Below are 22,356 nucleotides of genomic sequence, written 5' to 3' on the forward strand. Positions count from 1 at the left end.
ACTGGAAGGGGCTCTCAGTGCTTATTTTCTGTGCTCTATTAGCAGTAGGATCTGTCTCCTCAAACTGCTCCTCAGCAATGCACTGAGCTGAATGATTCCAATATTCCGGTTGTTCTGAGTTTGGAGATTGAAGAAAAACCCTTCCCAAAAGATGGCCCTTGTAAATTGAAGTAGCTTATTAAACCAGACTAGAATTTACTGCCTTTTGCTTTTCTAAACACAATGAAGTGAAAATCAAAAATGAGGGCATTTATCTTCAGTGTGTATTTTTCTGGATTACAGATTTTGGCAGATGTGGTGCAGAGCGTTATTTCTTGGCAAATTGGCATGTTTGAAAGACTGGCCTTAGAGAAATGAGTCTCTTTTAAATAGAGCTAAATATAAAAGCAAACCAGCTCTCACTCTGTTTAAGTCTCTCTTATCTGCTAGGTAGGAGTTCAGATTAGAGTGTCTGACTTAAATATCTTGAATCCACCCATCCTGCTGCTGCATCGACTCCCAGCTCGGCACCTGAAATCCAGGGCTTGTCAGGACCAGGGAGCCCAGTAGTGCTGATATTTCAGTAGCAGTTGTCCTTTTCCTGCTCTTTGGCTCCAAAAGCAACCTCTCCAGTTTTCCAGGGGATTAGACTCCTTTTTATTTATTTATTTATTTTTTTAATCAGTAACTGTGAGTAAGTAAAAATGCAGATGGGATTTGCTGCTTTTCCTAAGCTCGCTCTGCCCTTCTGGCCTTCTGCTGGCATCCTCCAAGTGGCAAAGTTATTCTAAGGATAAAGTGGAAGTGATGTCAAAGGGAGGTGTGGTCGGGGTGACATTCAGGATCCTGATGTGTGTCACTTGTCTTTCTTGGGGGCCGAGCCAACAGGATGTTCCTGGAGAAAGGACGATGCCTAACTTTGCCAGATTAATGCTTTCCTCACTTTTCTTGCCTCCTGAGTTCTCACTTTGATCCTGCATGTAAAAAATGAAAGAGGATGCTGGGATATTTAATACTCTGGAGTTTCAAGAACCGTCTAATTTTGGAAGCTCATTGCACACCTGGAGATGTTGAGACATTGTGTGCTGTTCCATGGAGTTTTCCTGGAGGGATATTTTCCCATGTTGGATGTGTGCAGGGTGCTGCTGAACCACAGGCCCTTTTCACCCTCTTCCTTAAAAACTCCTTCCCCTCCTGACTGGCCAAAGCCATTGCTGGTGATTCCCAACAATTCCAGCTCTTCCACCAGCTGAGTGCTGGAGATGGGTCTTTGGCAGGAGGAAGCTTAGGAGCTGGAGGCAGCCCTGGGAGCCTTTCCCTCCTGAGCATCATCAGTGTTTGGGGAATGCAGGGGTGAATTCCTGCTGGTGCTGTCCCTATTGCTCCATGCCAGTTCTCCTGGCTGTGTCCTGTATTTCCTGACTCAAGGGTGAAGCTGTCCCTGGGAGCCTCCCTCCTCCTGTGAGTGCCAGTGCTGGGCTCCCTGGGCTCTGCTGGTCCAGCTCTCCCAGGGCCAGCTGGTGAACCAGATCAGGGAGCAGCAAACCCAGGTTATTTTTAACCTGGATCCTTTCCCTCATCCAGGTCTCAGCACAGCTCTGGGCCACTCCTGATGGCTCCAAGGCAACTGCCAGTTTTTAAGGAGAGGAAAGAGAGGAAGGTGCTTCCAGCCAGGAACGACCCTGTGGTTTCCTGCAATGTTCTCTGCCTTCCAAAATTATTTCTTTCCATGCCTTTATTTCCTGCTAGGTATTTGCACAGATGTTTTTGCTTCCAGTTGCTCCAGGTGGATCTTTAATTTATTTTTTTTTTATGTGCCCTGAGCAGAATGGAATTCTGATCCATTTTGGGTAATTTGTATACATTCTTGAATATTTTGCCCTATTCTTCCAGAATCTGGGTCCTAAGTGCATTAGGCTCCCTGACAAATGTCTCTGGTATCCTCTCTGTGGTGTCTCCTTGCTCATAGCTTAACACTGCACCCTTCACTATTGCCTTTAAATTCTATTTCCTTAATTCCATTCCCTGTGTGAGTAAAGGTGTCTGAATTAACCTTCACAATGAACCTGCCAGGGCTTCTCCCAGGGTCCAAAGAGATTCTCATTAATCCCTCTTTTGTAATGCAGGGAAGGCTTGTGTTGGAGTATTTTGCTTTGATTTTATTATTTTTATCTTTAAATAGAGGAAAAGGCCACACTGAGGCTGCTGTCACTGAAAGGTTTATTTTTATTTCTAAGACAATGGCTGCATATAATTTTTAATGCTGCACTTTCTGGAGGTTGACTGCTGTCAGTAGTACAGTCAATATTTCCTTCAATTAACAATAATCTTAGATAATTAAATTGTTTTCTTTTCATTACAAAGTAATTTGTGACTTAGAAACCCCAAGGTGCCTTATAATATATAACTTGCACAAGTGAAAATAATTATTCCAGAGTCAATTCTAGAAGAGGTTTGGGAAAATTGTTGAAAACATGCAGTAAAGAAGTGAACGTTGACTTTTGGGGAACTTTTCCCCTTTCCATTTTGAGGGGTTTGGTTGCTCAGAGGGCTAAACCCAAAATGTTATGGAATAGGATTTAACCCTGTAGAATGTCAGACATTTGCTGAATGTTTTTATCTTCATTTGATAAGCAGTTGTGGAATGTATTTCTATGCTACCACTATTTTATCAAAACCCCCTGCAATCTACCAAAGCAGGTGTTTTAATCACCACATTCTTATTAACTCAATCTATTTTATAATCCATCTACCCAGCTCCTACCCCTGGAGTCCAGTTTTGTGGAAAGAAGAAGGAAAATAATGGATTAAATGAGAAATACAGAAGAATAATTGTAATAAGCTCATCATTGAAGTGTAGCTACTAAAACAAAAGAAGAAAACTAAATTTGGGGCATAGGAGGGGGGAAAGAATTAAAAATCTTGTTTTGCTGCTTGAAATAGCACATGGAGTTGATGAAGATATTAGGGAATGAGCTTCCCTACTTAGTAGCTGCAGTAATCTTAGGAAATATTAAGGGATTTAATCTCTTTCATGGCAAGAAGAAAGTGGGAAGGGAAGGAGAAATTCTGGGCTGCAAGAAGCTGCTTTGGTGTCTTTGCTTAACTTGACAAGAAGGATGGAGAGGGACTTTTAATGGGAGCTTGTAGTGCCAGGACACAGGGAGTGGTGTCCCACTGCCAGAGGGCAGGGTTAGATGGGATATTGGGAAGGAATTCTTGGCTGTGAGGGTGCTGAGGCCCTGGCACAGGTTGCCCCACAGGCAGGCAGGCAGGACAGTTTTTTTCTGTGTTCCTGAAGTTCTCCCTGACTAAATCCCAAATCACACTCTTGATGAGCTAGGCTGTGCCAACAGGACCTCTCAGTACTGTGCTATTTCCCTAGATTTTCCAAAGGCATACCTTCTCACAAATTCATTTGGGTTTTCTCCTTCTCTAATGAATGTCTTTGCACTTCCACTCAAAGGCACTGATTGGGACTGATGGTTTTTCTGCAGACACATCCAAATTTAGTCAATCCTGCCTGTTCCCTGCCGGCTTTTGAGCGGTGGCAGAGGGCAGGGATGTGTGCTGGCAGCTGGAGAGCCTCCTTCTCTGCAGCTTTTCACAGCTTCTCTCTGCAGCAGCAGCATCCACTCCCTCTGAACTGAATCATTTTGACTTCTGGTCAGGAAAAGACAGAAAAGGAGCCAAAAAAAAATAATCCAAAGAAGGGTTAATCTGCTGAGTGGCAGCACAATGCAAGCAGGAATTGATGCTTTGCAGCTAAAGAAACATGCAGCACCGAGGTTAATGAGAGGTGGGGACTGTTCTTCTCCCTCTCTGTAGCAGCCAGAGCTGAACAAAAGGGGGAATGTTTGGAGAATCCCTCAGCATTAAAGGTTGTGGCAGTGCTGTCCTCCTGCCAAATCCTGGAAACCCCCTGGATGTTCAGAACCATTGGACACTCACCCTCAGTGCTTGTCAGAAAGAGCTATGGGCTTCCTTGGTTATACAAACACGAGGATGTGAAAATATCCCAAAATGGGGACTTGGAGCAAACTGAGGCATCAAAGCAGCTCTGAAATGAAATAATAATGGTAGAGGTGTGGGGATGGAGGTGTGAAAGCAGCAGAAGGAGTGGTTGGTGATCCTGTGGTTGGTGCTGAGCCTGGTGCAGCAGGCAAGGCTTGCTTTCCCAAAATCCAAGGGGGGAGGAAGATGTGAGGGAGGTGGTTTTCTCCCCCATTTGCTTGAACACTTCTTTTCAGCTTCTTACTTGCCACAAAAGGAGTAATTTGTTTAATTTTACAAAATGTTACTGAAGCTGTTGGAAGTGGAGCTGCAGCCCACGTCTTCTTAATAAATGAGTGTGTGTATTCCTGGAAGGAAGTAAAATGGGGCTGTGTTATATTTGGTACCTCCTGAAGTACTGAGGCTACTTTGAGTACAGAATGTGCTCTGAGAAAGACTAATTTGCCACTGCAGAGCTTGATGGGATGAGATTTGTCAAGTCCTTGTCTCTGCTGAAATTCACTTACGCTTTCCTCTCTCTCCTGAAGATATTTTAGGGTTCTGTCTCTGAATTGAAGGGCCATAAAAACAAGTCAAAAAGCCTGAAACCAGAATTAAATTCCAAGCAATGAATATGCTTCTTATAATGTAGAAATACTGAAGTCAAGCACCCGTGGAAGCAACAGGTGGAGATGTTCCTGACCTGTTTTCCTGAGTGTGCTCATGCTCCTGCTAGCACCTGGGTTTGGATTATTGGGCCATTGGAGCATCAGCAGGGTGGGTTTTGACTTCTCTCCAAGGATGCCATCTCTGATGGCAGGTGGTGGCTTCCTGCAGGAGGCAAGAAGAAGAAAGATTCAGTAAAATCTGAAGATTTTACTGTTTTCTGTTCATTTACAAATTCATGCTGTTTCATTAGCTGGCTGAAAGAGTCTGGTGGTGTAATTCTACAGGGAAAGGTAGGATGTACCAGCACTCCCTAAAAAAACCTCAGTTGTTTTACTGGATTCAATGTTTTCTGCCTCCTGCTTTCTCCCCCAGAGTGTTTTTTGAGTGAATGTAAACTAATACAGGATCAGTGGTTAGAAACCATGAAAAAATATTTAATGCAAACCTTTTGGTACTGGGCTGATTAAAATAAACAACTGTTCCGAGGAGCTGGTCCTGCTTTGGGAACAGTAGGGTTTCTGTTCCTCCCTATAATGCATAAAGCATGTGAAGTGCCTCGAGAGCTTTTTTTGGGTGCTGCACTTCATTTTGAGGGATTTCATTTTCAGTTCTCGGAGCTTTTGTGTCAGCTGGGAAGGGAGGATGTAGGAGTAACATGTAAAACTCGGGCTAAAACCTGTTTAGTCCCAAATCCTGACAAATAGCTGGTAAACAAGTATTTAAATGAAAGCTTGGACTTTGTTTTCTCTCTCTGGGAAGGTGGGAAGGCCTTGGTCTTCTTGCCAGCTCTGGTGTCCCTTCCCTCTCCTCTTACCCTGCGGCTCCAGTGCTCCTCCTTTTTTTGCCTGCATTTCTTACATGTCCCATTTCTCCTTCTGCTCCCGCGGAGGTGAAGACCATTCTGAGCTGGGAAGAGCTGTGTTTTCTTCCAGCAGGTTTTCCACAGAGCCTCACGGGTGTTTCTCTCTCTCTCTCTCTCTCTGTCCTTGCTGCTGCAGAGCTCTGGAATGCTGTGAAGACTCCCTGCCCAGGCACACTCCTCTCCGGATTATCTCCATCCCAAGGAAGCTCGTATCCAAGAGGTACCAATTCATCCTGTCTTTGTGCCCTTCAGTTTTAGCTGCTCCTCCCAAAACCCTTTCCCTGCTCCCTCCAGACAGGAAAGCCTTGGATGCTGTGGAGATTGCAGCTGTTGCTGTTTGATGCTCTTCTTTCACTTTGCTACAGAAGCACTTTACATTTTCAAAGGAGAAGTGATTTCTGGGTCAAGACATGCCTAAGCTGAAGCTCCAGCAACACTCAGTGCCTGGTGTGTTTTATTGTGTTGATTTAGAAAGTTAATAAACATCAGGTCTTCAGCAGCCTGAGTAAAACACACAGTGCTTATGTGCTGCTCCTATAAAGAATTGTGAGAGGGGTTCTTTTTTTAGTGTTTATTAGTCTTAATATCTTCCTAGTAAATAATACATTTTTGTTTTATATTAAAAAGGACACTTGTGTTCATTAGCTGGGTCAAAATCCCTGTGTTGGCACAGACACCATTCCTGATACAAACTTCTGTCATTTGCCTGGAGACAGGCAAATTGTTTTCTAATAGTTTCTATTTCTTGGGAGAAGAAAGCTGGAAACAGTGTTTTCAGATAGGAACTTTGCAGTGTTATTTGGTTGGAGCAGTTTCTGTCTTAACTCTTTATTTTGTTTTATAGAGCCCAGCATGATGAGACCTGAGCAGGTCAAGCCTTTTGAGCATGTACCTATATTTTTATATATATGTGTATTTTATATATATATACATGTGTAAGAGAATTTAAGATGTTATAACAGTGGGACAACATGATCTGCAGGAGCTGTGAAACAGGAACATATCCCCTCAGGAAATCCCTCTGGAAAGTATGCTGGGAAAATGTCCCTGTGTGCCTGCCCTTCAAATTTCCCTTAGGGCTTCACACTTTCCTGTTGGGCAGAGAAGACACAGGGATGGCTGAAGTGTCTGTCTGACCCCATCCAGCTGTTCTTGTACAAGAATATGGAAAAATCAGGCTTGACTCTATGGTTTTTTTCCATTTTATATGTTTTGCTACTCTCTTAATGACATGAACTTTAAATGTCAGCTGCTCTTGGGTCTGCTGCACTGCGTTGGGATCAAACCTTTGGGCACACTCTGACCCTTATCCTCACAATAATTTAGCACTCCAGCCCTGCTTTGGGAAAAGCTGCCCTAAATCAATGCTTCCTTTATAGGTACAGACAATATCTGGGTATTTCTTCCTCTCCTGCCACTCCAGCTTAGGTGGGATGGGACAGAAAATGCCAAGGATTTCAGAAAAGCTTTTCCTTGTTTGAGGCAACAGCAGTGATCCATCTCCTGCTTCCCCTTTTCCCCCAGTAGTGATCCCCTGTCCATCTCCTGCTTCCCCTTTTCCCCTCTTCATGCTAGAAAAAAGGATAAATGAAAAAAAAAAAAAAACAGAGAGAGACTTTGAAGCTGCTCCTATCCCTTTTTTTGTGTATGGTTTCCCCCATTTGGGCTGTGCAGCTTTTTTGGGATCTGAGAAGCAAAAATCCAGAGCTGTGGAAGGGGAGAGGCAAAGCCAAGGGTGGGTTTGGTGGGTGATGAGATGGGAGAAGGGACACAAAGTAAGGCTGGAACTGATGGGTGGGAGATCCAGGGGACCAGACTGTGTTTCAAGGGGGAATATGTGGAGTGTTTGCTTTGCATAAGAAAGCTCCTGCTCCAAGGACTCCTGGTCCAATCCAGCTCCAGATTAAGAAATTTGAAGCTCAAGAGTGGATTTGTGGGAGCCTGTGGAGATTTGGCTGTCCAAGCGGATTGAGGTTGCTCTCCAGGCTGTGATTGCCCTGCTGGGGATCTCCAGCAAATATTTACTGCTGGGTGACTTTATCTTGGGTTGAACCCCTCCCTCTTAGACTCAGTCTTCATTCAGAAATCAAAAGGTGGAGGAAATTGAGTTTAACTTGAATTTGTGAGTGCTCCATGTTTTAGCTTACTTAGGTTGGTTCCTGCTTGGGAAATACCCCACTCCCCCACATCCTAATTGAAATTCCAGCAATTAAATAGTTAAACACGGTGTGTCTGTAAAATCCATGTGTTTCTATAAATACCTCTCTTATCTCTGTAATGGTTTGGTTTGATGTAAATATTTTTAAATGTGCTTTTACATTAGGCTGGTTTTTATCCAGTGTGTGTGAGTGGAATTTGGAACTGGGCCTGGACTTTATACTTCTGCTCCTTAACGTTTCTGAACTCATGTGGAAAATTTCTGGACTTTAGGTCTCCTGAGCATTTCTGCCAGTTTGCTGGGGTCTTCACTGGGCTGGGAATGCACTGAATCCAGAGCTGAAGTGGAGCATTTTGCCAGCAGCTCTTGGACACTTTGATGTTGTTGGGAACATCATTTAGTGAATTTTTTTAGAGCAGGAGCTAATCCTTTTGTTCACAGATCTGAAGTTTTCCTGCATTGCCAGGTCTGTTTTGGAGAACAGAATTCCTTTCAGAGAACATGTGATATGGAAAATGATTTCTGTCAAGCCAAGTTGTGTGCTGCATCCAGCTCTGGGGCCCCCAACATCAGCAGGACATGGAGCTGCTGGAGAGAGTCCAGAGGAGGCCCCGGAGCTGCTCCAGGGCTGGAGCCAGGCTGGGAGAGCTGGGGGTGCTCACCTGGAGAGGAGCAGCTCCAGGGAGAGCTCAGAGCCCTTGCAGGGTCTGAAGGGGCTCCAGGAGAGCTGGAGAGGGACTGGGGACAGAGGGAGGGAGGGACAGGACACAGGGAATGGCTTCCCATTGCTGGGCAGGGCTGGATGGGATATTGGGATTTTTTAGAGGAGTGGATCTGACTCAGAAAAGTATTTGCAAGAGTGTTACCTAGGATGACATGCTGGGTCATTAATCTTTATAAATTCATCACCTTATACAAGGAGGCAGTCTCCCTATGTGATCTATTCCAGTGTATTCAGGTACATCATAGAATCCCCAAGTGGTTTGGGTTGGAAGGGACCTCAAAGCCCCCCCAGTGCCACCAGGACACCTTCCACTATCCCAGGTTGCTCCAACCTGGCCTGGAATAATCCCAGGGATGGGGCAGCCACAGCTTCTCAGGGCTTCCCCAGCCTCACAGGGAAGGATTTCTTCCTAAGATCCAGTTTAAAACTCTCTGTCAGTTGGAGAAAAGGCTTCACTCCCTCTTGTCCTGTCACTCCAGGCCCATGTCTGTCTCCATCTTTCCCTTCAGGTTCCCTTCAGGTCCTGGAAGGTCACAATTAGGTCACCCCAAAGCTTCTCTTTTCCAGGCTGAACACTCCCAATTCTCCCAGCAGAGCTGCTCCATCCCCCTGATCACCTTGGTGCCTTTTCTGGATCTGTTCCAGCAGCTCAGCAGCAGCAGTGTGCTCTGTTCAAGGGCTCTGTGGCTGAGGTGAGCTTATGGGAAACACCCTCCCTGTCCCCCCCACCTTTCCACTGTGCCTTCCTGCAGTGTTCTCCACATTCCTGCCCTCACAAAAGCCGTGCTGGAAGCAGGGGCCTTTCTCTCAGATGTATAATTCAGCCCCTCTTCCCAGCGTGCCAGCCTTGTTTGTGTTGATGAATGAATGTTCCCTGTGTACAGCCTGCAGATTACTCTGCTCCTGGACTGCAGTCCTGCTCAATGTACCTGGTTCTGATTAAGTGCATTTGAATTTGGGAGTGTGCTTAATGAGCTACACCTTTCACAGATTCTTTTGTTAATTCAGAAAAGCTGCCTGCTCTGATTTATGGCGCCAAAAGGGGTAAACTGCCATTAAAAGCATTAATTAGTCTTGGTTGACTGCACAAAGAATAGACTTGGTGTGAGCCAGTTTTTGATTTAGCCCTTTGATTTTTGCCTAAGCTTGTTAGAAGGTCTGTATCTCTGGCTGTCTCATGCTGGATTGTATAATTGGAATTTTGTGTGAAATTCTTAGGCTGAAGGAGCAAGAGCCAATTATAATCAATAAAATTGTAAGGCAATTGGGCAGAACTTTGCAGATAGTTTAATACAGAAATGTTCCTTTTTAACATGTGGAAGTGATAACTTGGGATTGTCAGGAAGGATATGCTCAGGGTTTGCTGTGAGCCCTGGGCACCGTTGGTAAACCTCAGGAAGGAAAATATTCTCAGGAGCCTTGGATCTGCCCATTGTGCAGTGCTTCAGCTGCATGTGAATCCCAGAATCCCAGAATGGCTGGGCTTGGAAGGGACACCAAGGTCATCCAGTCCAACCTTGCTGCTCAAGCAGGATCCCCAAGAGCAGGTAACCCAGGATTGTGTCCACCAGGATTGTGGGTTTTGACTATCCCCAGGGAAGGAGAATCCACACCCCTCTGGGCAGCCTGTTCCAGTGCATGGTCACCTCACAGGAAAGTTCTTCCTCTCCATCAGGTGGAACTTCCTTCATTCCAGTTTCTTCCCACTGCCACCACTCCTGCTGTACCACCCAGCAGAGCCAGGTGGTAGCACTGGTGGTTTTTTCTTTCCCTCTGCATCTTTATCCATTTTCTACAGGCTAATTGGAAAAAAACCAAAAAGCCCTAAAAGCTGGATCATAGTCTGAGTTGTATCCTTGGAAATCCTATATTATATTGATGAGTGTATTTCAGTGTCTGGTAATTCCTGTACTTCTCAATTCTGGCCATCAATTCTCCACACAAAAGTTTGAAAATTAATTGAAATGCAAATCATAGCCTAAGCTTTCTTTCCAATAGACTTTCCATAATTATGCTTGACTGCAAAAAAACAATTCCATTGCTATAATTTTGGTAATTGCCTCTGGTCTGTTTGAGAATTAAGATTTCCCTCTGTCTGTATAAAGTTTCCTTCTCTCTTAGATATTATCACATTAACTGCTCCATAAAAAGAAGGTTGGATCGGGCTTCCATCCCAGCTTCTCCTTAAGGAGCCAACAGTTGGATCCACCAGCTCTGCCATAATTTCCTGGCAGAACTAGAAGGTTCCTTCTCCCTTCCTTCTTCCTGCACACCTGGAGAAATGATAGTGGTACTGTAGGACTTTGGAGTATTGAACTGCAAATATCCTCTGGATATTCAGGGAGATGGGAGCTGCCTTTAAAACACATTTTTAGCAAAAACTGGTTCCTAACAGCCGCACAGCTCTGAAATGACAAATGTCTTTAGAGGCATGGAGGCATTTAAGAGCTGTATTCCCTTCCCTGAACACACCCAAGTCCTTGGGGCAGTGAGTTTCCAGCGCCTGCCGTGTTTGGCAGATGGATTTTTGGGAAAGAGTGAAAGCCTTCGAGCTGCTGTTCAGTTTTTCATTCTCAGTCAGCACATCCTTGGAGAGAAGTCCATCATGTTGGAAGCACTGGAACAGCCAGGGAGGTGTGAGCTCCCCATCTCTTCACAGCCACAGCCTGGGCTTGGTTATTCCCAGCTCCCACAAATGTTCCCAGCTTTGTCTCTCCATTATTTGTTTTCCTTTCCCATTGAAGGAAGTGGTTCTTTCCAGTATGAGAAGCATTAAATTGACTTAAATGCTTTGTTTGCCAAAGTAGCTCTTTGAAGTGGATCTTTCAAGTTTCTTATGTGATCTGGGGTTTGATGAGACACATTTTAACCCAGCAATCTCATAGTGAGGAAGGAAGGGAGGGTGGAAGGAAGAGAAGGAACCTTCTAGTTCTGCCAGTTTTGATCCTAACTCTCACAGTTTTCCACATTCCCTTTTAACACTTGACTTGTGCTGGAGCATCCAGACGTTGCGGGGTGATCCGTGGGATCAGCAGGATCTCACTGGTCAGCTTTTCCAAGCCTGTCTGCAGCATTAAGTCTCAAACTGGAAAGGTAATCCCCTCAGGAGGCTTGACCTACTCTTCAAATTACTTTCTCCTGTTCTTTTGAGGCGTTGGCTTTTATTCGGATGGTTTTTTCCTCCTCCTCATCAAGGCATCTCGTTTAATTGCTGTGACTGCCAGGCAGAAACCTCACTCTCACTCTTACAGACCTCCTTTTCTTCAGCTCCTTCATAATAAAGTGGTTTTTGGAGCAGGGCCAGGCCTTTAGCCCAAAGTGTCTTCTGGTTTCATATCAAACAAGGGACAGCACAGCCAGATTGCTTCCCTAATCCCTCTTCCCAAAGACAAAGGTGTCAGCACTGTCTAGACATTAGTGTTCCATGTGCTCATTCAAGGCTGAGGGTTCCCCCCTCTCTCCTTTTCATCCCACATAATTGTCCTCAAAGCCTCTTAATCTGCCATTGCTCAGTGGGTGAAATCCCCCATACAATTTGGGATGGATGGGTCCAATTTGGGAGTAGGTGGTCTGTGCCCCTTTGGAGCAGTCAGGAAAACAGGATAAGTGAGTTCTTACTGCTGTACAGAGCAAGCATTTAAAATCTCTTTTTTCCCCCATATTCATGCTGTATCCAGTCAGGAGACATTACATAGCAGCTGTTCTAAAACTTTTATATTTCTTTTATGGTTATTTAATGTTTTTCTTTGGGTTGACATTTTGCAGCTTTTCCATGGTGGAGTGGGTCCTTACAAGCTACAGATTTGGAGTAGGAAAATTAACAATTCAGCTGGCTTCCTGGTCCTTTGAAATTTTCCTTCTCCTGATGGCAGGTTTTGACCTCTTCTTTCTTTGGAAGTGTTCTGCTGGGAAGTTTAGCTAATGGGAGATCATTAGGATCCTGTTTAGCCTTGGATGTTGTCTGGTTGTGTAATGGAGAGGTTAGGTACAAAAAATTAGGAAAACTAAAGACAAGTTGACAGCAGAGCAAAATCGCAAATTCTTTCTGCCCAAAGTTCTTTCTCATTTTGGAGTTCCTTACAACCCTTTTGGGGAAGAAATTTTCCCTGGGAGCAGAGCCTGACTCCCCCCAGCTGCCCCCTCCTGTCAGGACACTCTGGCTGATAATTCCTTGGCACTTCAGTGTGCTCCTTGTGCCTGTCTGTCAGTCTTTCTGCCTGTCACAGCTGGCAACAAGGAGAATCGTTGTGTTTTGTGTGTTCTATACGGCTGAGTGTGTCATTGCAAGTTAAAAATAAGACATCTTTAATGTCAAGATTGCAAAGCTCAAAAAGCAGAATGGGGCTGGAAGTCAGTAACTGCACTTTCAGTTTGTTCTATATTTATATGAGGCCTTATCAGCAGGATTTCTGTCCAGGATTCTCTCCCTAAAAGTCATTCATCCATGGAATGTGTCTTGGACCGAGGGCTATGGCAACTGGGGGATAATTAATTACTTATAACTTGTGAGGCCACCTGAAAATGAAGTTCCTTGTTTCTTCTCTAGGCTCTTCTCTGAGTTCAGCCTGGTCTAGTGGCAGGTGTCCCTGTTCATGGAAAGGGATGGGAATGAGATGGGCTTTAAGGCCCCTTCCAACCAAAACCACTGTGGGATTCTGTGGAAACAAGCAGCACTCTGCATTTGTGGAGCTGCTGTTGCCTTGTCTTTGAGTAGGTCGGGTTTGAAAGGTGTTTCTTCAGCAAAAGTGCCTGGAAAAGAGCTGATTATTCATCAGAAGTTACCAGTAAAGTGGTTTGCTGTTGTTCCCAGGTACTGCTGGAGGATTATTTTGCCAGTTCATTAAAGCTTAGATAGGGATTTACAAGCTGATAGCTTTGGTTCCCCTGGTGGACTCGGGCTGCAACCCCCAAATATTTTACATTTAATGCTGAAATAAAGTGGGATTTTGGAGTGAGAAGCCAATTCTCCTGATAGTTTAGAAAGGATTACAGGCAGAGAGTTTGCAGGCTGGGGACAGTAACTGAGTGTAGCTGTGCTGTATGAGAAGACCACAGCAGCTTATTCATCATTACTGCTCCCTCCATTTCTGCTCTTCTTGGGGTGGAGCAACGACCCCAGAATGTCACAGCACACCCTCGGGCTGCCTTCCCCCAGCTGCCAGAGTGCAGGAATGGCGGCTTCCCATCCCCATGGTGCCCCTGGCCTGCCAGAGCATCTCCCTGCAGTTCAGTTGGGAATCATTGCTCCATTTGTCACGTGCAGCTCCAGCCTGGCTGGAGAGCCTTCAGCGGAATTCACGGCACTCTGCCAAGGCGCTGCATTGTTGTCAGAGCCCCTGAGCTGATAAAACCCATCCTGACTGCACAGTATTGCATCCCTGGCATTGCAGTCCTGCATGTGAGCTCACCAGTGAGCCTAGGAATTTGTTGGGTTTAGCCCTGGGGATTACAGAGTGGGTGTGGGTGTTCTAAACTGTTAATCCATATATTTTACTGTTTGAAAAATTCATTTTCCTGAGGGTTATTTGGCACTGCAAGTGCATCAGTAGGATCTCTGTAATGCAATCAGAATATCTTCTACATAAGAGGAAACGTGTATTCTTTTTCCTCAAACAAAAAGACAACTTGCTTTACGAGGAAAAAAAAATTTCCTTTTGCAACCTAAAATAATTCATTGGGGAAAAAGAATGCTTCTTGTTTTATGAAGGTTTTGTGTCTGCAGGATCCCAGCTGAGTGCCATGTAGGAATTAAGTAGTGCTAGTGTTGATTTAAAAAAAAAAATCGGAATTCCTTGGACATGGGAGGTTATCAGTCAAATACTGCTTAGAGAAATTGTTGTAACTGCTGCCTTCAACACCTCACCAAGGCACAGGGATGGGCAATAATGTGAGCTGAGTGGGCAGTGTAAGATCAGCACTTTTCTCCTGATAATTTAACTGAATTGTCAGCTGATAGTAGGAGTATCTGTTGGTAAAATGAGAGGAGAAAATCATCCTTCACTTACATTGTCCTTGTTCTCATCTCCCTGTTCCAGAGCTTGCTGCCAGTGCAGGGAGAGCATTGCAGGATTCCCTGTGGCTCTGCCTTCCCCTGTGTGTGTTTTTATAGAGTTCCTCCTCTTGTCTGCTCCTTTGATTCTGCTTTTTCCTCAGAAGGCCACACACAGAGCTGAGCCTTCAGTTCTCATCACCATTGTCATCTTTTGTGCCATTTTCTTTATCTTTTTCCAGTCCCACCTGTGAAATAGGTGTGGTTTAAAAAAAGAAAACCCAAACGCCAGGTTTATGATCCCATTTTTGTGTTGCTCTGCTGTGGCTCACAAATGAGGGTCGGCCTCAGAACAGACACAAATGAGTTTTAGTGGCTCTTGAATGTTTTTGCAGGCTGATGAATTTAAAGCAGAGGGAATTAAAATGTAAAGGTGCATCTGGGAAAGGGTGTCCCACATCTGCTCCATGGGGCCCAGCAATGGCACCAGAGGAAAGGGCAGGAACTGAAGCCCAGGAAGTTCCACCTGGACAGGAGGGAGAGCTTCTGCCAGGGGCACCTTCCACTATCCCAGGTTACTTCAATCCCTGTCCAGCCTGGCCTTGGACACTGCTAGGGATCCAGGGGCAGCCACAGCTGCTCTGGGCACCTGTGCCAGCGAGGAATTCCTTCCCAATATCCAGCCTATCCGTGCCCTCTGGCAATGGGAGGCTGTTATCCCTTGTCCTGTCCTTCCATCCATTGTCCCAAGTCCCTCTCCAGCTCTCTTGGAGCCTCTTTAGGCACTGGAATTAAAAAAAAGAAATGCAGCATTTAATGCATTTTTTAATCATGTGGCAATTTCATTTCCATTGCATGGATACAAATATTACAGCATTCAATCAAGCATTTCAGAAGCTCCATTATAAGTGATTTTTGGATAGCCAAAAAATTGCCTCTAGGGGATCTTTCTAAAGCATCAGCCACTGCAATAGGAGCAGGATTTGTTATTTTATTCATCACACACACGTTACCTTGCATGTCTCAGCAGATGATTTCACTCTCTGCACTTCTCTCAGGGCTCTCTGAATCTCCCAACTTAATTGTGACTATTATGAATAATTTAATCTCCACAAACATTGCTTTGTCTCTTCTGTCGCTTTCCCAGTTTCCACTGCTGGTCCCTGTAAGGGAGCACCTTGCTGCCACCCTTTTGGAAGTCCGAAAATCCCATGTTTAATACAGGCTGTTTTCTATTGCTTAACTACTCCCTAATCCATACCATTCCCTTTTCCTATTGTCCTATAACTTTAATTTTTTAATAGTGTCTCACTGGGGCTTTTGTAAGCAGCTTTTTGAGGTGGTTTATTCCCCAGTCCTGGACTCTTTAGCCACAATTGAAGGATTTGGGCTGAGTTATTTTGCTTCCCATGCTGTGTCTGTTTATCTGAGTGAGGGCACTGCAGCATTCCAGCCACTTTGCTTCATGGGAGAGGAGACATTGGCTAATTCCATGATAATCCTTAGGACACTTGTTAAAGATAAGGACAAGTCTTGTGCTGTTACATAGTGAGAGATTTGAATGTGATAAAGGATTTTCAGACACATCATGGACAGGGCATTCTGAGTTTCCCCTGACTTTTAAAGTAAACAATATTTTATTGACTTCTGCATATATTTGCTTTCTCTTCCCTCATGGAGTTCTCTGGAAATTCCCAATCCTTCCCAATCCATTCCATACTTGGAATAAACACGGAGCAGATCTGTATGTGCTATTTTTATTTTCTAGCTTGTTTAAGGTGTTCTGTAGTTTTTTTTAAGCTCTTCTTGGTTTGGATTTTGACTCATTTGCTTCCCAATATTTTGTTTTCCACTGAGCATCCTCCTCCCTGCTCTCCTGTTCCCCCATTTTTTTGGAGGTTCTCTCCCATTCCTCAAGCAGACCACAGGTAGAGTCTGATGCCTTTAATTCTCCCACCTTTGGACTCTTCTTACATGAAATGATCCATATTTTAAATTCTCCTGTGAACAGATGCAAATTTCTATGTCACCCTACTCACTTTAGAGAACACTGGCTTTTTCCCTGTCCCAAATAAGATTTTATTCTTGGCAGGGAAGAGCTGAAGTGCTGTTTGTTTGCAGAATTTCTGGATGACTGACGGCATGCTCAGCCCTCAGAGTCCTCATGGTAAACACAGCTCTTGTTATTGGAAAAACACGTCAGAAATCCCAAAATAAAGCAGGGAATGTACAGTATTCCCAAGTTAGGAACACCACGTGGGGCTTTTGGTGGCAGTTTGTTTGATTCTGAGATGTAGGAGAAGTGAAATCTTTCAGATGCCTTCCAGGGAGAGCCAGAACAGTTTTTTTTCTTTTTCCTACTCATCCGGAAACACTTAGGAATGAGCAATTCCACCTCTTTGTCTTGTTGATGGCTGTTTTCTCATGGTATAAGGAAATACTTTCCACTTGTATTAGATCATTATCTCACAGGGATGTGGAGCAGATTTCCATTTGCTGTTCTTGGCTGGGAAGGGCATCATGAGAGAAATCTGCGGGAAGCTGGGGAAGAAACCTGAGAATATGAAGTGCCTTAAGCTGCTTGACTGTGTGTTCTGACTTGGCCTGAAAATTCCTCTTTTTTGGGGTGCCTGTGGTGAGAATAAGTGAGAAAGGCAATGTGCCACTGATAGGGGTCCTGCTGTATTGTTATTTTTATTTGGGGCTGGCAAAGCCTCTTGGTGCCAGTTGGATGCTGAACCCCAGGATGCTGGAATGCCTTTTGTAACCAAATCCCACTCCCACAATAATTCCCAGTGCTAAATCCCTCTCCCACAATAATTCCCAGCTCTTTCACCTGTGCTTCAGGAAGCCTTTGAAAAAGGGAGTTGTCAGGTCAGATTGTCTTTCTTTAATAACTAGAAATCCCCTGGAATTTCTTGGTAAATACCCTGTAGGATATGTTCCTGGTATAGGTACCCAGCCAACTCTGGCCTTGGAATAGCTCAAAAGCCTTAAGTAAATATGTTCTTGGAATTACATTTTAAAGTTGGTTTTCATCTTTAACTGGTATGAAGTTAAAACCTAATTATGAATATTAAATTCGGGTTAAAGAATCCAATTTTCTTCTAGTTCTGCATTAAATGAGCTGCCAGAACTCACCCGGTGGTGACAGGTTGGGAAGGAACATTCTCTGATGCAGCATCACTAAACTGCAGGTTCTAGCCTGAAACTGTACTTTAAACATTATTTTGCATTGAATGGAGGTCCTGTCTTTAAAAAAAAAAAAAGTAATTACCTCTCCCCCAGCTGGCCCTATGTATGATGAGGCTGCAGTGGAAAAGTAGGATTTGTGCTTTGGAAAAAGGGGTGTTTGCCAGATTCTCATCTGAACTCTAAAGAGCAGCTTTGGCTTTGAAATGAGCCGTGAGTTCACGGTGCCCTTCTATGGATGAGTGAATGAAAGATGGATTTGGGCAGTGCTGTCTGTTTTTCTGGTCCTTTGTGTGACGTGGGCAGTGCTGGACATAAAATCCAGTGGAAAATTCCCCCATGTGTTTTGTGTTGCTGGAAGTTCAGGTTGTGCTGCTTGATTCGGAAGGGGACATTGAAACACATGTTGGCAGCAGTTAAAAGGGACAGTGTTTACTGGTCATCCCAGCTGGTCTCATCCCAGGAAACATCAGCTGTTTATGCTGCTCAAACCACTGGAGCACTTCTGGAATAGGGGAGCTCTTGCAGCTGTCCCAAACTGGTACCTCAGTGAAGCACAATGAAACGTTGCCCTGTCCAAGGTGCCTTGGATATGATGTAGAAATCTGCCAGGCAGAGTGAATTCCAACAAAGCCATGGCAGCCACCAGCCCCTTCTCAAATTGTAGCTGATTTCTGGGCCAGGGAACTCCTAAGTGGTGCAGTTGGCTGATTGAGTATGTTTTGGTCTTGTTTTGCTGCTCTGAACCAAGATCACTGTGAAGAGAATGAGAATTAATTGTAGCACCACTGGATTAATTGTACCCTGGAGTTCCTGCCCTCAGAGTTGCTAAAACTTTGTCTGGATTAGCTCAGGAGCAGTGCAACAGTCTAGCGGTCCCAAAGGCCCATATGTGGAAAAACTTTGGGATTTTGAATAAAAAATGAAGAGGAAATAGACACACACAGCATATAAATACTTTACCCAGCGTGCATCTTTTCTGCAATCATTAAACACCTTGAAAAGATCCATTCCAACACAAATCTGTGCATGATTCTGTGATCCTGATGGTGAGGAATGGTCAACTCTGCTGTAAATTACAAAATCTGATGGAAGCTGCATTGGTGCAATCTGATTGACCATCTTAGACTCTGCTGCCTGAAAAATTTCATCCCTCTATTCCAAGGCTCCTGAAAGCAGTTACTCTGAAACCATTCAGTTGTGACATGACCTGGCTTGTCTCAAAATGACACTTTGCAAGAAGTTAATAGAGCCATCTGTTTTCTCATACTCTGGTTGTTCATTGAGCCCAGACAGCTCCGTGGATCCAAGGAAAGCAGGGAGCCAGAGGGGCCAAGTGTTGGGGGGCTGTTCTGAGGCTCTCAGTGTGGGTTGAGACTCCATGGCTCAATGTCCCATCCAGCCCTGCCCAGCAGTGGGAGCCATTCCCTGTGTCCTGTCCCTCTGTCCCCAGTCCCTCTCCAGCTCTCCTGGAACCCCTTCAGGCCCTGCAAGGGCTCTGAGCTCTCCCTGGAGCCTTCTTCTCTCCAGGTGAGCACCCCTAGCTCTCCCAGCCTGGCTCCAGCCCTGGAGCAGCTCTGTGACCTCTTCCTATCATTTAGGAATAGCCAAATTTCCTTCATTTTCAAGGATGATCTCTGCAATTTCTTATGAGTTTTGCTTTAGGTTTATGGATATTTTTAATGTGGTTCCAATGCTATGGCCAAGAACTTTTGATTTGCTAATCTGTGAATTTGCACTGATTATTGACAGAGGTGAGAAAAGGAAAGTAAATCACACTTATCCTGATAGAGGGTGGATTCTGACCAGATATTGGGAACAAATTCTTCCCTGTGAGGGGGGGCAGGCCCTGGCACAGGGTGCCCAGAGCAGCTGTGGCTGCCCCTGGATCCCTGGCAGTGTTCCAGACCAGGTTGGACAGGGTTTGGAGCAGCCTAGGACAGTGGAAGATGTCCCTGCCATGGCAGAGGTGGCACTGGATGAACTCTGAAGCCCTCCCAACCCAAAGTCTGGGGCTCTGTATCTTTCCTTGTCCCCTTGCTGTGTCCAAACCTGGCAATGTGTTCGTGGCATCTTTGAGTGAAATACCTGCTCTTGGCATGGTGCTCCCGATCCAGCCAGCCAAAAGTTATGGAAGACTGGAGCTGGAAAAATGATGCCTTGTTCTGCAAGTTCAGGGATCCATAATGATTCATCTTCAGGCTGTTTGCAGCTGAGGGAGCAGAGCAAGACCCAGCAGTTGCTGATGGTGAGAGCAGGGGAGCTGCCAAGGCACAGGCAGTAGCATTCCCTGGATTCCCTGGCTGGAAGGCTTTCCTCAGCCTCCCTGCTGAAGAGAGAATAAGTTTTTAGATGCTTCAATGTCCTGTTCAGTGCATCTCTCCTGACTTCCCCTCAAACAGACCTGGGACTTTATGTATAATGTCACCTTCAGGTCTGTAGCTTCCAGTTAAACCAGTGCTTGTGCTTCACAGAGATCCATATTCCTGATTTATTGCATAGGTTTTCCCCAATAAAGGAGTCATGGAATAGTTTAGAAATCTGAACAAGTTTAATTCTTTGGAGCAGCTTTGGATTAACTTGAATCCTCTGTTAGTTGATGTCTTTGGATTGATTGGTGATGGCTCTGTCAGGAGATGTACAGACCCATATGAAGTCTCCAATTTATGTCAGGAATATGTAGGATATGTGGGATATGGACCAGCAGATCACCTCATTAACCCAGTCACCCCAAAATCCTGGCCTGGAGGAAGCCAAACCAACCCCAGCTGCAGCACAGCTTCAGCCCTCTTCTGGGACATGGGATGTGGGCACAGACATCAAGTTACACCAAAGCAGGGCAGGGTGAGATGTGTGATTGCCCCAGGGCTGATGCTGAGAAAGAGGTGATGTGCAGCCGTAATTAACAGCCTCTTAATTGAGTGATTTGCCCAGGCTGTGTGGGATACAAAGCGGGATGTGTGAACACCCAGCCAAGGGTGTTCTGAGCTTTGCAGGAAATGATCCGAGATCGTGGGCAGAAGCTGCTGGAGCAGCTGTGAGCCTCTTTTTTTGGGAATGTTGAGAGTTCCCAAACCTTTCCAGGGCTGCACATACTCACTGTTCTCATCACCCCTGGGAAAGTAAACCCCAGAGTTCCTGCTGCTCATCTGAAGCCCTGCTTTGTTTTTTGAGCAAACACTGCACAGCCTTAAAAAGCCCAACAGAACAGGATGCTTTTTTTTTTTTTTTGCTAGTGAAAGCAAGTGTTAAGGACTGGATTACAAGATGGGAAATGGAGTTGTATTTTTATGGGGCTCTTTTGTAATTGCAGGATTATGTCTAACAAAGATCCTCTTCAGCTACACCAGTATTTCATTCCCTTTGGATGCTGGTGACCCCAGGGCTTCCCTTACCACGTTAAACTCTCTGAGATGGAGTTTTTCACTCTATATTCAAGATGGAATTTCCCTTTTCTGCTTCTTAGTATTTTGTTAACCTATTTTAGGAATGATTTCTCTGGATTTATACCAAATATAGCAGCCATGACTCAGCCTCTGTTCCTGGTTTTGGACTCAGAGATGCACTTGCTGCTTTAGCATTCCCTCTGTCTCTGTAATTTCCCCCTCTAAATTTCTAATCTGGTCCCCCTGCACTCCTCCAGGAGTTTCCTTCAGTTTACATGGCTTTCCTATTGATCTCAGGATTTTCAGGATTGTTACAGTATTTTATAAATGGGCAGCAGCAGAAGAATTCAGCACAGGGGATAGGACAAGAGTGGAATGCTTTTAAACTGAAGAAGGATTAATTTAGATTAGATACTGGGGAGGAATTCCTGTCTGTGAGGGTGGGCAGGCCCTGGCACAGGGTGCCCAGAGCAGCTGTGGCTGCCCCTGCATCCCTGCAAGTGTCCAAGGCCAGGCTGGATGGGGCTTGGAGCAGCCTGGGGCAGTGGAAGGCTGTCCATGCCAGGATGGGGAATTGGATGGTTTTTAAGGTCCCTTTCCAACCCAAAGTCTGGGATTCCATAATGCAGCATATCCAGGCTGTCAGACTGTCACAAAGCCCTCAGCTGCCATTTTAATGTACAAGTGACAGATCTGGAGCTGCAGTGTTCCTCTGCAGCTCTGGGGAGATCCTGTTCCTGCACGTGGCCCTTGTGGAGCAGAGTTCCTTGGAAGCTTCCTCCCCAGCACGGGCTGTCCTCTGCTGGAGCCTGGTGGGGCTGTGGCCTGGCTGGAATCAGTCACCCATGGCACACATTGTCCAGGAGCCCAGGCTGCACACAGCGGGGTGCAGAAGGCTGGAGAGGCACAGGAAGCTTGGCAGGGATGCCAGCTCCGAGTTCCAAGGTGGTTCAGGGGCTGATGAGGATTTTTTTGAGTGCCCTTTTAATTGCTGGTAATTGGCAGCACAGCCTGAGCAGTTCTGTCTCGTGTTCAGTTCTCTGTTTGCCTGCTCTGATGTCTGCAGAAGATTTGCAGGATCAGATGGCAGCACTGAATTGCAAATCAGGAGGATTAGCATTTGTATCAAATATGCTCCAGCAGAAGGAGATTACAAGTCCTGGGTCAGCCAGAGCTCAGGAGTGTAGCTATGGAGCTGTGGTGGGGATGGGAATTCTGCTCTGCTCCTTCCACAAGGCTGCCTTGATCGATCATAGAATCATGGAATATCCTGAGCTGGAAAGAACCCAGGAGCATCAAAATCCTACTGCTGGTCCTGCACAGACTGTGCATCCCTGAGTGTTGTCCAAACACTCCTGGAGCTCTGGCAGCCTCGGGGCCATGCCCATCCCACTGCTCCATCTG

General features: G+C 45.3%; 1 protein-coding gene across 4 annotated transcripts in view; it reads left to right on the forward strand.

Annotated features, from left to right (window-relative positions):
* FAM168A (family with sequence similarity 168 member A) overlaps positions 1-22,356 on the forward strand; it is a 127,992-nt gene that overhangs the window by 32,722 nt on the left and 72,914 nt on the right. For 2 of the 4 annotated variants that reach the window (XM_030234399.2, XM_030234397.2), the window contains exon 2: positions 5,640-5,723. The exons of the other annotated variants lie outside the window; for them this stretch is intronic. The gene's annotated coding sequence lies outside the window, so the exon portion shown is untranslated. The remainder of the gene's footprint in view (positions 1-5,639; positions 5,724-22,356) is intronic. 4 annotated transcript variants of the gene reach the window in all.

This window comes from Serinus canaria, chromosome 1 (assembly GCF_022539315.1).
Source record: "Serinus canaria isolate serCan28SL12 chromosome 1, serCan2020, whole genome shotgun sequence".
Taxonomy (NCBI): Eukaryota; Metazoa; Chordata; class Aves; order Passeriformes; family Fringillidae; genus Serinus; species Serinus canaria.